This window comes from Pseudophryne corroboree, chromosome 1, assembly GCF_028390025.1.
Source record: "Pseudophryne corroboree isolate aPseCor3 chromosome 1, aPseCor3.hap2, whole genome shotgun sequence".
NCBI classification, from domain to species: domain Eukaryota; kingdom Metazoa; phylum Chordata; class Amphibia; order Anura; family Myobatrachidae; genus Pseudophryne; species Pseudophryne corroboree.
The window spans coordinates 1,061,122,684-1,061,141,244 of record NC_086444.1 but is presented as its reverse complement, the minus strand read 5'-3'; the positions used below and the strand labels follow the sequence as shown (position 1 = coordinate 1,061,141,244).

The following is an 18,561-nucleotide window of genomic DNA, read 5'->3' as shown; positions in this document are numbered from 1 at the left end:
TTTTGAAACATAATCATATGTGGATTATATGCAAAACGGCTTTTTTCTATAAGGTGTGGAGACGTATGCACCAGGTATATACTCTGCTTGGCTTAAGCATTTTCATGTCAGCATGATAATAATTTATCATGGTGTTTCTACTTTCTATTAACTGGTGCTACATGTAAATAATAATCTCTAGATCCGGCTTTTACTGACCTGTGTATTCCAATATATATGTGGCTGACTCATTACCTTCTGATTTAAAACTAATACACACACCTTTTTAAGCCTTTAGCACTGTTTAGTGACACAATCCAGGCCTGCATCAGCAAATTTTGTGAACTTTCTTACGCCACCTGACACTCACCAGAAATCCCTATACTATTTCTCTTTTTCTATCCTTTTCTGGGACTCTCATTGATGATCCGGTGAGTCTAGGCACCTACGGCAGTTTTCCAACTGGTAGGTGGGGACCACCTGCCTAACATCAACAGCAGATCCCACCTCCTTATCTTATGTGATCAACTGATCAATGTTTTGCTTCATGAACTCTCATTAATGATTCTGGAGAAATTCCAGCAGGGACTTCTATGACCTGCTATCATACCACACTGCATATGCCCAATCTCATCCGATCTTGGAAGCTATACAGTATTGGGCCGGGCCAGTACCAGACGGGAGACCATCTGGGAATACCCAGTGTAGCAGGTCATACCATTGGGGAAACTCCGGTCTAACATTGACAGCAGATTCAATTCCATCGTATTCTCTCTCTTTATCTGTTATTGGTATCTTTGAATACTTCCTTTTCAATTCTGAATTCTGACCCATAACTAGACCTGGTGACACTGACAACTTCATATTGGTGCATGGCTTTACCGCCACTATTTAGGCAATCTAGACGTAGCACGCATAGGAGACATGTTCTTCTTACCGCAGAGTGACCCTCAGCAGCAACACAACCTATTGACGTTTCATACCCTCCTCTGCCCACACCTTTGGTCTTAGGTTAGGTACAAATTACCTAGAGGTGCTATGAGGATTTAATGGCTTCTTTCATGGTATAGTACACGATGTACCCCTAACCAGATGCAACATATATCTGAGCATCAGTGGAGCAAAAAAAATACACATGTCCCGGATCCTGGGAAGATACCTTGAACAGAGGTGCACTCCTGCAAATCCAATTTAGGACTAGCAACATAGCATTAGCATTGCCGTTGCCTTTGCCGGGTTAAAAATATATTTCCTGATCTCTATCAGGTTTATTAATAAAAAAGTAAAATTATAAAATAAAAATTGGTTTCAGGGGACAACACATAAGTTTTAAATAACTAATAAAAGTTAAGTTTTGATTATTCTGACTCATATGAGTCTAACGTTTTCCATTTTCAAGAGTGCGCCAAACAAGAAAGGTCCTTTCTCTTCTCTGTTTGTTAGGCTTTATACTGACTTTCATTGGCGCACCACCAGCAGTATTGATAGTGACAGATGGTCACGTTACCCTACAAATGTTGATCCTTATCACTTATTCATGAATAAGGATTCTATATGACTGGTGCGGAGTCATATCCTATTTGTTTTCGGAATATACTGGCCTTGTTAGTAAAAAGTATAATGTGTAAATTCTCCCTGCACTATAGCAATTCATGCAAGCGAGTATGTGTCTATAATCAATACATAGGGCTAAATTTCCTATGCATCTCTTTTTACAGCCACAGCATTGTCATCAGTTTCAGCCAGAAATTAAAGGGGCAATTATAGTCAAAACATGCAAGGTTTGGAAGGGGGCATGGCCTATGAGGTGACTGGAAGCTCTTGCACTGGGCTCCCACCTCAGCTGATTAATTACGGGCTTTATTCCTGCCCTAACCCCTTATTGTGCCACCACAGCTGCATATTCTCCCAACTAGGGCCCCCCTGTATCTGACTTGATGAGCCGCGGAGCCGGGAGACGTCTCTGTACGTCTCTGCAGGTTGCGGCCTAGCCGGGTCCGGAAGCCGGGGGTTCGAGTGCGCGCCGCACCCGGGATTCGAGCTCCGGAAGACGCGCGAGTCGCGCACCGGAGGGGAACGGCCGCGGACGCCTCCCAGACTGCCTGCAGGGCCTGCAAACACCCCTGGACCCCTGGACACGGAGCTGGAGGTGGAATACCTGCCCTGAAGAAGTCCACACAGGGGGCTACTAAAGCAGCAGATCCAGCACTTGGAGGCCGTGGCGGCCATCTTGGAATATCCCTGCTGACCCTGGAGCTGGCATTTATTATCATTTGCATCCTCGACACCTCTGGGCTCAGGGGCTGGGTGAGTGCACCTTTTATCAACATCTGCTACAACCTGGCTCTGCTGCAGACAGCTTGGTGGGATGCTGCAGTGAATCTTTGATGTGACCCTCTCTTGCCCTCCCCCACCACTCATGCTTAATTGTGTCTAACACCTGACGGTCCTCCGTGTCCCGCATCTCTGTGAATAAAGTAACCTACCGTTACGCCTACCCTGGTCTTTTACAACTACCTCTGTGCTCCTCTATCATGGCCCCTAAAAAGGTAAAAGGAGCACTGCCATATAAAGTGTCCTTTCCTAAACAGAAATCACCTTCGACCCCATCTTCCCCGCGGGGAGAACGTCCAGCTACTGCCTCGACTCCTCTGAAATCAAGTAATTCACTGGGCAGCATGTCGATTGCTGGCATAGACGTGGACTCTGAGGCGCCCCTGACGGTGAAATCTCTATGTCAGATTCTGGTAGCATTTAAATCTGATTTAACTACCGATCTTACAGCGGCTATTAGAGAAGTCAAGACAGACTTAACTGAGGTTGGAAACCGTACAGATCATTTGGAGCATAAGATGGAGGAACTTGTGTCGTCCCACAACGATCTCATCACTGCACATGACCAGCAGAGGGCCGATCTGGACGCGCTACGAGATAAAATGGCGGATATGGAGGACCGTTCCCGCCGGAATAACGTTAAAATAAGAGGCATTCCGGACTCGGTGACTAACTCGGAATTGGAAGGCTACACCATGACCATTTTTCGCAAGCTGTTGCCGGACGCTGACACTCGTGATTTACTTATCGACCGTATACACCGCTTGCCTCGTCCGCGTACGGTCTCCAACGATCTTCCCAGAGACACTCTACTACGCGTCCACTTCTTTTCTACCAAAGAAAAGATTCTCAAAGCGGCAAGGAATGTAGGAGATTCTGATGTTCTGGGAGGACTCCAAATCTTCCAAGACTTCTCAGCTGTAACAATGGCGAAAAGAAGGAACCTGGCTCCGATAACGACAGCACTCCGGGCTAACGACATACCCTACAGATGGGGTTTTCCAGTGAAGCTGATCATCACTAGCGACGGATCCTCGTATGTCGTTTCCTCCCTGGATGCCGGAATCAAGCTACTGTCGGACTGGGACATCTCCGTTAAACAGCCCCAGGGCCTTGGCAGTCGCCCTGGAATACGAGCCGAGTGGTCTGCTCATTGAATCCCTTGGTCCCTTCTGATGGCTAAAATATCTTGATTACACCGGGTTGCTGGTTATTTCTTGTTAAGGACTATACCTTTCGATTGGGACTATCCCATGGGACTATGTGAGTTATATGACGTCCCAATTGTGCACACAGTAATTTTTGATATGTCACTGTGATTTATGTGTTGAGTTTTTACGTTCTCTCTCTGCCTAAATGTTTTGCTTAATTGCTGTTTAGGTTATGTTGCATATAAATCCTAGGCACCTCGGTTAATTAGCTGTCCCGAATGTGATAAATCGGAATTGTTTTAATAGTATATAAATGAGTGGCATGAGTGGTGGCATCAGGCCACATCACCCCCTTCCTCTTGCTATTCTACTGCACCTGTTCTTCCCCTTGCAGTAGCTATGCAGGCCCGATATACGGGGCCTCTTGGTTTATTCCCCTTTTACCTATGCCCAGTTTTAGTTCATACCCATGTACCTTTCTTCCCCTTTTTCTTTTCTGTCAGATATTTCTTTCTGGGAAACATCTACTATTTGGTAATGTGTTAGGCCGGTGGTTCACTGTACGATTGGTGGAGACTGCTGACATGCATTTCATTTATATAAAATATGGTTCGGGTTCTGTCACTAAATTTTAAGGGGTTAAACTCCCCTAATAAGAGGAGATTGGCCCTTACATACTTTTTTAAACAGAAGGTGGATATAGCTGCAGTACAAGAAACCCACTTCTCATCTTTGAAACCCCCGGTCTTTGGCGACCAAAGATATCCCCAGCGCTTTTTTGCAAATGGCCCGTTTAAGCGTAATGGGGTGGCGATTCTAATTGGTGCAAAGACACCCTTTATGTTGCAAGCTCAAGCGTCTGACAAAAATGGCAGATACCTGATAGTGCAAGGTCTATTAGCTGATAAACTGGTGACGATAGTATCGGTGTATGCCCCTAATACCAACCAACTTCCCTTTTTGCGTAAAGTATTCACCAAAATTCAAGCAATTCGTAAAGGTTCCTTGATGGTTCTGGGAGACTTCAACCTAGTATTAGACCCAACATTAGATAGATCTCCGAGATAGAGATGAGCGGGTTCGGTTTCTCTGAATCCGAACCCGCCAGAACTTCATGTTTTTTTTCACGGGTCCGAGCGACTCGGATCTTCCCGCCTTGCTCGGTTAACCCGAGCGCGCCCGAACGTCATCATGACGCTGTCGGATTCTCGCGAGGCTCGGATTCTATCGCGAGACTCGGATTCTATATAAGGAGCCGCGCGTCGCCGCCATTTTCACACGTGCATTGAGATTGATAGGGAGAGGACGTGGCTGGCGTCCTCTCCGTTTAGAATAGATTAGAGAGACACTTGATTTACTAATTTTGGGGAGCATTAGGAGTACTCACTACTCAGTACAGTGCAGAGTTTTGCTGATAGTGACCAGTGACCACCAGTTTTATTTATAATCCGTTCTCTGCCTGAAAAAAGCGATACACAGCACACAGTGACTCAGTCACATACCATATCTGTGTGCACTGCTCAGGCTCAGGCCAGTGTGCTGCATCATCTATTATCTATATATAATATTATATATATCTGTCTGACTGCTCAGCTCACACAGCTTATAATTGTGGGGGAGACTGGGGAGCACTACTGCAGTGCCAGTTATAGGTTATAGCAGGAGCCAGGAGTACATAATATATTATATAGTGAGTGACCACCAGACACACAGTGCAGTTTATTTAATATATCCGTTCTCTGCCTGAAAAAAGCGATACACACAGTGACTCAGTCAGTCACATACCATATCTGTGTGCACTGCTCAGGCTCAGGCCAGTGTGCTGCATCATCTATATATATTATATATCTGTCTGACTGCTCAGCTCACACAGCTTATAATTGTGGGGGAGACTGGGGAGCACTACTGCAGTGCCAGTTATAGGTTATAGCAGGAGCCAGGAGTACATAATATTATATTAAAATTAAACAGTGCACACTTTTGCTGCAGGAGTGCCACTGCCAGTGTGACTAGTGACCAGTGACCTGACCACCAGTATATATAATATTAGTAGTATACTATCTCTTTATCAACCAGTCTATATTAGCAGCAGACACAGTACAGTGCGGTAGTTCACGGCTGTGGCTACCTCTGTGTCGGCACTCGGCAGCCCGTCCATAATTGTATATACCACCTAACCGTGGTTTTTTTTTCTTTCTTTATACATACATACTAGTTACGAGTATACTATCTCTTTATCAACCAGTCTATATATTAGCAGCAGACACAGTACAGTGCGGTAGTTCACGGCTGTGGCTACCTCTGTGTCGGCACTCGGCAGCCCGTCCATAATTGTATATACCACCTAACCGTGGTTTTTTTTTCTTTCTTTACACATACATACTAGTTACGAGTATACTATCTCTTTATCAACCAGTCTATATATTAGCAGCAGACACAGTACAGTGCGGTAGTTCACGGCTGTGGCTACCTCTGTGTCGGCACTCGGCAGCCCGTCCATAATTGTATATACCACCTAACCGTGGTTTTTTCTTCTTTCTTTATACATACATACTAGTTACGAGTATACTATCTCTTTATCAACCAGTCTATATATTAGCAGCAGACACAGTACAGTGCGGTAGTTCACGGCTGTGGCTACCTCTGTGTCGGCACTCGGCAGCCCGTCCATAATTGTATACTAGTATCCAATCCATCCATCTCCATTGTTTACCTGAGGTGCCTTTTAGTTGTGCCTATTAAAATATGGAGAACAAAAATGTTGAGGTTCCAAAATTAGGGAAAGATCAAGATCCACTTCCACCTCGTGCTGAAGCTGCTGCCACTAGTCATGGCCGAGACGATGAAATGCCAGCAACGTCGTCTGCCAAGGCCGATGCCCAATGGCATAGTACAGAGCATGTCAAAACCAAAACACCAAATATCAGTAAAAAAAGGACTCCAAAACCTAAAATAAAATTGTCGGAGGAGAAGCGTAAACTTGCCAATATGCCATTTACCACACGGAGTGGCAAGGAACGGCTGAGGCCCTGGCCTATGTTCATGGCTAGTGGTTCAGCTTCACATGAGGATGGAAGCACTCAGCCTCTCGCTAGAAAAATGAAAAGACTTAAGCTGGCAAAAGCACAGCAAATAACTGTGCGTTCTTCGAAATCACAAATCCACAAGGAGAGTCCAATTGTGTCGGTTGCGATGCCTGACCTTCCCAACACTGGACGTGAAGAGCATGCGCCTTCCACCATTTGCACGCCCCCTGCAAGTGCTGGAAGGAGCACCCGCACTCCAGTTCCTGATAGTCAGATTGAAGATGTCAGTGTTGAAGTACACCAGGATGAGGAGGATATGGGTGTTGCTGGCGCTGGGGAGGAAATTGACCAGGAGGATTCTGATGGTGAGGTGGTTTGTTTAAGTCAGGCACCCGGGGAGACACCTGTTGTCCGTGGGAGGAATATGGCCGTTGACATGCCAGGTGAAAATACCAAAAAAATCAGCTCTTCGGTGTGGAGGTATTTCACCAGAAATGCGGACAACAGGTGTCAAGCCGTGTGTTCCCTTTGTCAAGCTGTAATAAGTAGGGGTAAGGACGTTAACCACCTCGGAACATCCTCCCTTATACGTCACCTGCAGCGCATTCATAATAAGTCAGTGACAAGTTCAAAAACTTTGGGTGACAGCGGAAGCAGTCCACTGACCAGTAAATCCCTTCCTCTTGTAACCAAGCTCACGCAAACCACCCCACCAACTCCCTCAGTGTCAATTTCCTCCTTCCCCAGGAATGCCAATAGTCCTGCAGGCCATGTCACTGGCAATTCTGACGAGTCCTCTCCTGCCTGGGATTCCTCCGATGCATCCTTGCGTGTAACGCCTACTGCTGCTGGCGCTGCTGTTGTTGCCGCTGGGAGTCGATGGTCATCCCAGAGGGGAAGTCGTAAGCCCACTTGTACTACTTCCAGTAAGCAATTGACTGTTCAACAGTCCTTTGCGAGGAAGATGAAATATCACAGCAGTCATCCTACTGCAAAGCGGATAACTGAGGCCTTGACAACTATGTTGGTGTTAGACGTGCGTCCGGTATCCGCCGTTAGTTCACAGGGAACTAGACAATTTATTGAGGCAGTGTGCCCCCGTTACCAAATACCATCTAGGTTCCACTTCTCTAGGCAGGCGATACCGAGAATGTACACGGACGTCAGAAAAAGACTCACCAGTGTCCTAAAAAATGCAGTTGTACCCAATGTCCACTTAACCACGGACATGTGGACAAGTGGAGCAGGGCAGGGTCAGGACTATATGACTGTGACAGCCCACTGGGTAGATGTATGGACTCCCGCCGCAAGAACAGCAGCGGCGGCACCAGTAGCAGCATCTCGCAAACGCCAACTCTTTCCTAGGCAGGCTACGCTTTGTATCACCGCTTTCCAGAATACGCACACAGCTGAAAACCTCTTACGGCAACTGAGGAAGATCATCGCGGAATGGCTTACCCCAATTGGACTCTCCTGTGGATTTGTGGCATCGGACAACGCCAGCAATATTGTGTGTGCATTAAATATGGGCAAATTCCAGCACGTCCCATGTTTTGCACATACCTTGAATTTGGTGGTGCAGAATTTTTTAAAAAACGACAGGGGCGTGCAAGAGATGCTGTCGGTGGCCAGAAAAATTGCGGGACACTTTCGGCGTACAGGCACCACGTACAGAAGACTGGAGCACCACCAAAAACTACTGAACCTGCCCTGCCATCATCTGAAGCAAGAAGTGGTAACGAGGTGGAATTCAACCCTCTATATGCTTCAGAGGTTGGAGGAGCAGCAAAAGGCCATTCAAGCCTATACAATTGAGCACGATATAGTAGGTGGAATGCACCTGTCTCAAGTGCAGTGGAGAATGATTTCAACGTTGTGCAAGGTTCTGATGCCCTTTGAACTTGCCACACGTGAAGTCAGTTCAGACACTGCCAGCCTGAGTCAGGTCATTCCCCTCATCAGGCTTTTGCAGAAGAAGCTGGAGGCATTGAAGAAGGAGCTAAAAGGGAGCGATTCCGCTAGGCATGTGGGACTTGTGGATGCAGCCCTTAATTCGCTTAACAAGGATTCACGGGTGGTCAATCTGTTGAAATCAGAGCACTACATTTTGGCCACCGTGCTCGATCCTAGATTTAAAGCCTACCTTGGATCTCTCTTTCCGGCAGACACAGGTCTGCTGGGGTTGAAAGACCTGCTGGTGACAAAATTGTCAAGTCAAGCGGAACGCGACCTGTCAACATCTCCTCCTTCACATTCTCCCGCAACTGGGGGTGCGAGGAAAAGGCTCAGAATTCCGAGCCCACCCGCTGGCGGTGATGCAGGGCAGTCTGGAGCGACTGCTGATGCTGACATCTGGTCCGGACTGAAGGACCTGACAACGATTACGGACATGTCGTCTACTGTCACTGCATATGATTCTCTCAACATTGATAGAATGGTGGAGGATTATATGAGTGACCGCATCCAAGTAGGCACGTCACACAGTCCGTACTTATACTGGCAGGAAAAAGAGGCAATTTGGAGGCCATTGCACAAACTGGCTTTATTCTACCTAAGTTGCCCTCCCACAAGTGTGTACTCCGAAAGAGTGTTTAGTGCCGCCGCTCACCTTGTCAGCAATCGGCGTACGAGGTTACATCCAGTAAATGTGGAGAAGATGATGTTCATTAAAATGAATTATAATCAATTACTCCGCGGAGACATTGACCAGCAGCAATTGCCTCCACAAAGTACACAGGGAGCTGAGATGGTGGATTCCAGTGGGGACGAATTGATAATCTGTGAGGAGGGGGATGTACACGGTGATATATCGGAGGGTGAAGATGAGGTGGACATCTTGCCTCTGTAGAGCCAGTTTGTGCAAGGAGAGATTAATTGCTTCTTTTTTGGGGGGGGTCCAAACCAACCCGTCATATCAGTCACAGTCGTGTGGCAGACCCTGTCACTGAAATGATGGGTTGGTTAAAGTGTGCATGTCCTGTTTTGTTTATACAACATAAGGGTGGGTGGGAGGGCCCAAGGACAATTCCATCTTGCACCTCTTTTTTCTTTTCTTTTTCTTTGCATCATGTGCTGATTGGGGAGGGTTTTTTGGAAGGGACATCCTGCGTGACACTGCAGTGCCACTCCTAGATGGGCCCGGTGTTTGTGTCGGCCACTAGGGTCGCTAATCTTACTCACACAGTCAGCTACCTCATTGCGCCTCTTTTTTTCTTTGCGTCATGTGCTGTTTGGGGAGGGTTTTTTGGAAGGGACATCCTGCGTGACACTGCAGTGCCACTCCTAGATGGGCCCGGTGTTTGTGTCGGCCACTAGGGTCGCTAATCTTACTCACACAGTCAGCTACCTCATTGCGCCTCTTTTTTTCTTTGCGTCATGTGCTGTTTGGGGAGGGTTTTTTGGAAGGGCCATCCTGCGTGACACTGCAGTGCCACTCCTAGATGGGCCCGGTGTTTGTGTCGGCCACTAGGGTCGCTAATCTTACTCACACAGCTACCTCATTGCGCCTCTTTTTTTCTTTGCGTCATGTGCTGTTTGGGGAGGGTTTTTTGGAAGGGACATCCTGCGTGACACTGCAGTGCCACTCCTAGATGGGCCCGGTGTTTGTGTCGGCCACTAGGGTCGCTTATCTTACTCACACAGCGACCTCGGTGCAAATTTTAGGACTAAAAATAATATTGTGAGGTGTGAGGTATTCAGAATAGACTGAAAATGAGTGTAAATTATGGTTTTTGAGGTTAATAATACTTTGGGATCAAAATGACCCCCAAATTCTATGATTTAAGCTGTTTTTTAGTGTTTTTTGAAAAAAACACCCGAATCCAAAACACACCCGAATCCGACAAAAAAAATTCGGTGAGGTTTTGCCAAAACGCGTTCAAACCCAAAACACGGCCGCGGAACCGAACCCAAAACCAAAACACAAAACCCGAAAAATTTCAGGCGCTCATCTCTACTCCGAGAGGTGTTCCATTACGCTCACCCCCCCCCCCCCCCCTCTCCAGCTTCCACTGGGTTTAAGACGTTAGTGAACGAATTTGATTTGTACGACATTTGGAGAGTCCAGAATCCTTCAGCAAGGGATTACACCTTTTATTCACCGGTACATAACTCATACTCACGTATTGATATCACTTTCTGTGACAAATGGACTCTGCAACACATCCGCTCAGTGGACATCCTTCCCATATCATGGTCAGACCACGCCCCGATACTTTGCCGGTGGGATCTTGATAGACAGTTCCTACCCCCCCACCCATGGCGACTATCCCCTCACCTGCTCTCCAACCATGTATCTAAAAAGATGATTGAGGATAGTATATCAGGCTATTTACTGTCCAATGCCCCTTCTGACACGTCCACATGTAATCACTGGTGTGCCTTAAAAGCTGTAGTTCGGGGAGCGGCTATCCAAGCTGGGGCATTACTAAAGCGTCAATCTGCTCAATTGCAAAGTGATCTGGAAGCTAAATTTAAATGTTTGGAAGACCAAAACAAACAAACCCCATCTTTGTCTGTTAGAAAAGAGCTTGCCGTTGTACGGGGCCAATTGCAGAAACTCTTAATGGCCCGAACACAGCAAGCTTTGAATAGATTGCGCAAGAGATTTTATATAGCGGGTAATAGGCCGGGCAGACTACTGGCCCGAAGATTACGATCCCAACAAGCTCGGAATAAAATTAAATTCTTGATGTCCCCCTCCGGTTTAAAAGTATCCAATCCTCTGGATATCTCAAATCAATTTGCCCATTATTACGCCCGACTGTATAATCTCTCGTCGGACCCTACCACCCAACAACCTACAGCATCGTCCATTGATAGTTTTTTAAGTTCCTTGCACCTCCCTTCTTTGTCGGAGGCCCAGGTAGAGCTTTTGAATGCTCCCTGGGCCTTGGAGGAAGTTGTTGAGGCAATACGGTCGCTGCCCTCAGGTAAAGCTCCAGGACCGGACGGTTTCATAAACGATTTTTATAAAATGTATCAGGGACATCTAACACCTACATTGACCAACGTTTTTAATGACATAACTGAGACGGGTTCCCCCCCCAGGGAGATGCTGGAGGCACAGGTGGTGACGTTACCTAAACCAGGGAAGGACCTCTCTTCATGCCAGAATTACCGCCCCATAGCGTTATTGAATGGTGACATTAAATTATTTGCCAAGCTTATTGCCACCCGAGTGAAACTCTTCTTGCCTACCTTGATTCACCAGGACCAGGTGGGGTTTGTACCGGGAAGGCAGGCGTCGGACAACACCCGCAGAGTCTTTAATATTCTCGATTCTTTGCCGTCTGATCGGGGTCTTCTCCTGCTATCCTTGGATGCGGAGAAGGCATTCGATCGGTTGGGTTGGCCATATATGAAATCTGTCCTATCTAAATTTGGCTTCAGCGGGCGTATTCTCTCCGGCATGCTTGCGTTATACCACTGCCCCTCGGCTCGGGTATTTAGCAATGGCTTCTTATCAGATGTATTTCCCATTACTAACGGCACGAGACAGGGCTGCCCCCTGTCCCCGCTAATCTTTGCGCTCGCTATAGAATTTTTGGCAGCGAAAATCCGCCTCAGTCCCCTGTTCCCTGGTGTCTCCCTTGGGTCCCAGTCGCATAAAATGTGTCTTTTCGCTGATGACGTTTTGCTATTTGTCACAGATCCCATGGAATCCCTACCCCACTTACACTCCTTGTTAGATGATTATAGCAGAGCCTCTTATTATAAGCTTAATACTGCAAAGACAGATGCTCTGCCAATTAACCTTTCTGATTCTCTTGCCATTCTTCAATCAAAATATCCCTATAACTGGCAAACTTCGTCCCTTACCTATTTAGGTGTTTCTATATCCCCTAAAATAGAAACAGTACTGGAGGAAAATCTCAAACCCCTCTTTATCTCAATGACACTTTTAACTAGATCCTGGGCGCTGTATGATATCTCTTGGCTTGGACGCTTAGCTGCGTTCAAAATGTCCCTCCTTCCCAAGTTGATGTATCTTTTCCGAACGATACCTTACTCTTTCCCCAACCGATAATTTGACAAATTTACGGCCATTATGGTAAAGTATATATGGGCAACCCGGGCCCCTAAAATAGCACGCACTCGAATGGTCCTACCCAAGGCTTTGGGAGGACTGGCGATGCCAGATCTTGTACTTTACCATGAGGCGTGTACATTAGCACATGTAAGGATGTTTGGGGCAGCTGGATTAAACCTGGGATGGGCTGATCTGGAAAGACAAGCCTGTACGGCTTACCCGTTGGGGGACATCTTACATACCCCTAAGAGCCTTCGCCCACCTTCTCTATCAACACTTCCATCTACACGTACTTCACTACAAACATGGGACAAACTAACTGCGAAACTGACTGCTACACCACCCACATTTAATTCTATTTCTCTCCATGCTCTGATGAAACTAATCCCAAATTTGAATATTTCCCGATGGCATTTATGTGGCCTCTCCAAACTGAGTGATCTATTAGACGGGTTAGTAATGATACCCTTCCCTGCCCTGCAATCTCAATTTTCCTTACCTGATTCCTCACGACTGAGCTATTACCAAATTAGTCATTGGTGGAGCTCGCTTCCTATTACTACTAGAGATGTTCATCCATACACTCACCGGGTTTACGCTAGACTGAATGTGACAGACTCTAAGGGAGACATATCTTTTTGGTACAACGTTCTTGTGGCCTTACTGCCCAACCCTAAGGTCAAAGCACAGATTAAGTGGGAGAGGGACTTGGACCTCAGACTGTCCGATTCCCAATGGAGTACCATCTATCTATCTACACACACTATGTCTAAGTGTATTAACCACACTGAGATGCACACAAAGTTGCTGTACAGACTTTATCTTACTCCAGATAGACTCCATGTGTTTTGGCCCTCATGTTCAAAATTTTGTTGGCGGAACTGTGGGGAAGTAGGTGATATCTTCCACATCTTTTGGACCTGTCCCTTACTGGCCCCCTTCTGGGCGGCTGTATTTGACTTAATCAATAACGTTCTTCATATGTCCTTAAGCCCCTCTCCTAGTATAGCGTTGCTTCATTTGATGCCGAATACTCTATCCTCCCGACACAAATATGTATTGGGTCACATCCTTATAGCAGCAAGAGCAGCTCTGGCACAAAACTGGAAACAGTCTACATTACCTCATATTTCGAAAGTTATTAAAAAAATAGAATTTCATTGTGAGATGGAAACACAATTTGTGGCAATGTCAATTCTCCCTCCTGCGAAACTGCCAGATTGGTGATTATGGCGGGAATATGAATCAAGTAGAGGCCGGCCCCAACCTTTACCGATTATCTCCAGTCCTAACTCCAGCCAGTTCCCTTTAAACGAACCAAATGATCCCCCTGACATTAGTCCATAAACACTCCAACCTCTCAGTGCTGGTATATGTTTGTGTATTTATATGCAGATGTCATGTTCTAATTGGATGCAAAGTGAATCTGTTATCATAGATGTTTCCCTCCCCCCCTAATCGTTTATAAATGTTTATTAATTCCCCCCCTCCCTCTTTCTTTTTGTACCCTGCCCCTTTTTGTTGTTGAAAAAATAAAATAAAAACTTAATGATGGAAAAAAAAAAAAACATGCAAGGTTTTTTTTTAATGGAATATATTTGCTCTTTTCGATCCAACAGCTGAAACCGCCAAAGACACGGTAGATTTAAAACAATGCAGCATAGTAAATTTAGGCAACAGACTCAAATACTTGTCTTTATGGACCCACGTATTGAATAATGTATATGTTATATTCATTAATAATCCATACCCAGACATTTTCCATAAACACTGAAATAGACCTCACACACCTCTGCTCACTGACCCCAATACTTTACCCAATCAAATACCCCTGACCCGCCATCACTTAATGACCCCATCACAGACCCACTGAAATACCCCACACTCACCACCATTCACCCACAGAAATACCTTTTAAAAAAATCTGACAATAAAAAAACCCTCCAAAATAAAATTGTAGAATATGTCATTTAAAATAGAGGCTGTAAATTCTGTACTTGGTGCAATGAGACTGACCGCCAGCAGGAATACTACCCCACTATCTAAATATTCACAGAAACAGACAATGAAGATAATCCTACACTGGCTCTGTGTTATAATGTGTCAGCTAAAGAAAGCAAGAGTCGCTGGAGTGGGGAGGTGTCAGAACAGAATAATAGGGGCAAGGCAGGACAGAGTGGAGGGTGGGAAGGGGCGGAGCAGGGGGTGGAGAATGCGGTGACTCAGCATATGTTGGGTCCAATAAACTAGCAAATAAATAAATGTATTTGCAGTTTGCACCCATTCCGTGGCTTGTTCTAGAATAAAAGTTATTTGTTTTTTTCGCTTTACTCACAATAGCCCCACAGTCTATTTGAAATGAAACTAGATAGATATTATCTACTCTATTAGCCAAAAATATCTCCAGCCTTATAGTTATAACACAAAATTAACTTCAAGCTGGAGAAAATCTATGAAATCTAGTCCACATATGAAATGAACTAGGGTGTATAATAGTCAATCTAAGATGAAGTCACATCTTTATCCTTCTAATATCCACATTTTAGGAATCATTAGACAAATAGTATGCACAAATACCCAATGGGATAGTTGCTAATGTGTGTGGTTGTTGAACGTTTTTTGATGACAATGGGCCTGATTCAGATGTGGTTGGAGGTGCTATCACTGCTGATTACACAGAAGCAGCCTCGATAGCACTAATATGGTAATGCAGCAGGAGGCATTACACCTCCTGCTGCATTGCTGATCCAAACTGCATCCAAGGACGCATTATTGGATCTTCCCCGGAACCATTGGCCGGCTGTGTGACCCATGGGGTTGTGCAAGCAGGCCACCGCAAGTCCCACACAGAGGACAGGAAATCTCCATCCTTTGACGGAGATCCTGGCCTCTTCATTCAACCACAACGGCGTGACAAGCCTATGCTTGGAGAAACAGAGGCCATCGCTGTCCCCTACCCACTCTCAGTCACTGACAGTCTGATGCTGTCTTTGCATCCTGTGTCACAGGAAACGTTTGCGCAGAATGGGTCCTGCGCACATGCAAAGTACTGCACTCTGGTACATTGCACATCAGAGTTCACTTCCAACCACATCGGAATTCCAGCCACATCTCTTAGGGATGGATGGCCATTGACCATCGATGGTACAGATTGTGGCAAATATTAGTTTTTTTCAGGGTGCACAGCACACGGTGCTGCTCTAGACACATAATTTAGCTGCCACTTCCCTTCCATGATTGACCTGCCATGAGCTGCAAACAGCTCTACTCCCCAAATGTCTACTTAAGTAGCCACACCCCTTCCCTGATTGGCCTTCCACGAACAGACTGAAGCTGTACCCCCAACAGTCTGCTTAGTAGCCACACCCCTTCCGACAGGCCCGCTGCCCACCATGTCCCAAGCAGTGATAGCCATCACCATCGTTGGTGCACTGCTCTAGTCACGGCTTGGTGTGCATGGCTCTTGGGCAGCCTCAGTGGAAAATCAGCATCGCTGACGGCTTATAATGACCTACAACTATTTTTTTTCTGTAATTAGCATGTATATGCTGTAGCATGACTTATTCTACTTATTTATGTCATATAGTGGCATCAGTGATATGTTGTCCATCGGACTGATACTTGGGAGGTATTCCCTATTCACTACTGCTGTGACTTATCTCTAATCATCATTGCAGAATGTAATGCACTCAAAGAAAACAACTTAATTTTTTCTCTCTCTTGGTTACATCTGGCTTTACGTACACTTCTCTAGATGGATCGGGGCTCTTTTTCTAGTAGACACTTTTTATCATGGGAGGTCTTCTTGTAGACCTGTAGTTGTATATCTTGGTGTCAGGTTTTACATACAGTATAAATGCCAATTGTGAAATGTGTACCTATCTCCTTTTCAAGGTATCTTTGTTTATCTAATACTCTGCATCCCTTGTGTAGTGATTGAGCATATGTAAAAGGGCCTTTTGCACATGCCAGTTTAATAACATGTTAGATCACAGATACTTAATACATAATTATGGCCCTCATTCCGAGTTGTTCGCTCGTTGCCGAGTTTCGCTATATTGCGATTAATCGCTTACTGCGCATGCGCAAGGTTTGCAGAGCGCATGCGGTTAGTTATTTTGCTCAAAAGTTAGGTATTTTACTCACAGCATAACGAGGATTTTTCATCGTTCTGGTGATCGGAGTGTGATTGACAGGAAGTGGGTGTTTCTGGGCGGAAACTGGCCGTTTTATGGGTGTGTTTGTAAAAACGCTGCCGTTTCTGGGAAAAACGCGGGAGTGGCTGGAGAAACGGGGGAGTGTCTGGGCGAACGCTGGGTGTGTTTGTGACGTCAAACCAGGAACGAAACTGACTGAACTGATCGCAGTGGCAGAGTAAGTCCCGAGCTACTCAGAAACTGCAAAGAAATTTCTATTCGCAATTATGCGAATCTTTCGTTTGCAATTCTGCTAAGCTAAGATACACTCCCAGTAGGCGACGGCTTAGCGTGTGCAATGCTGCTAAAAGCAGCTAGCGAGCGAACAACTCGGAATGAGGGCCAATGTTTGCAGAATCATCTCTTGATAAACATTAACTCCAGGGATCTCACTGTTTGCCACAATGTGACTTGCATTGCAATCTCTAGATACTCAGACTTGTCCCACATCTCTTGCCCTCATTTTGGGGAGATGTATCAATTCTGCGAGAGAGATAAAGTGGAGAAGTTACCCATACCAACCAATTAGCTTCTAACTTTCATTTTATAGAATGCATTTGATGGGGGAAATATAAAAGGGTGTGAGAATCTGAAAGTGAGAGATTTTGGTCAAATGCTCCTGTTTTTTTTTTTAAGTGCCAATCATTTACATGGCAAAATCAGCCTGGGTTTGCTATGTAAATGATTGCCATTTAAAAAAAAAATCTAAAAAAAACAACAGGAGAATTTGATCAAAATCTCTCACTTTCTGATTCTCATGCCCTATTACATTTCCCCCCATAAGTGATATGCAGAATTTGACTGATTGCTATTTTTTGGACAAAGTATTGCTATAGAGAAATTGGCCTGAGTATTCATTTTTTGATATCTGAAACTATCTGCCTGGAGAAATGCATACATAGACTTACTCTGATCTTGTATACCCATCCTTTGGCATGCCAAAGACACATTCGTAAATGTAAAGTGCTCATAAGTGGCAAAGTAAACACAGCTCCAGGGAAATAGGTCTGCCTGTGTCAATAGTACTGTGTCAACTGTATGTAACCATAGCACTGCTGAAGAATGCAATGGTGATCACTGTGTATACCTAATTCATATTGTCCTGTAATCACTGTATATTTACATTGTAGTCATACTGGGATGCTTTGTAGCCAGGGAGAGAGGTTTGTAGTAGCCTATCATTACAATCAGACCACTGGCTTTAACTTGAATTTCGAGATAAACAAAACTTTCAAACCTGTTCTGTGGACTCTTCTGCATTGGGACACAGGATTAGGCTTGTCCCTCTGGAAGATTGAAGCCACGAGTGTTCCATACAAAATTCATCCTATTTTTTTGTTCCCCTGAATTTGTCCCTCATGGTACCCCAACCACAACAGCACAAGGAATCGACACCGATATGGCCTCAACACTAGTTGTATGCTAGAAATTAAGCAAAATGTGAAAATGGCCAATGCACAGTGGAATGGTCATCCGGCAAAATAGCAAAGGAAGAGCTGGATATGAGGATTGAATCACCGGAACGTCACATCCCGGCAAAAGGACCAGTTCTACCAACACATTTCTCTACAACATTGGCCATCTCTGCTTGCATTTTATTAATGTCGCTAAAGGATGAAATTGAGACCAGTAGCAAATACGGCTTTTTATTTCTAAATGTATTGTTAGTGTACAACAAAATACCACATGAATAAATAATATAAAATACATTAAAACATAGGCCAGTGATAATGTGGGCTGCCATACAGGAGAATATATCGGCCAGTGTGTACGCACCTTTAGATTGTATTTTGTCTGGGCTATCTTTTCCTTCTGTTTCATGACAATGGGCCTCATTTTGAGAT

General features: G+C 45.3%; 1 pseudogene; it reads left to right on the top strand.

Moving 5' to 3' along the window:
• The first annotated feature begins 575 nt into the window (after nucleotides 1-575).
• LOC134939613 (5S ribosomal RNA) lies at nucleotides 576-693 on the top strand (annotated as a pseudogene).
• Nucleotides 694-18,561: the final 17,868 nt, after the last annotated feature.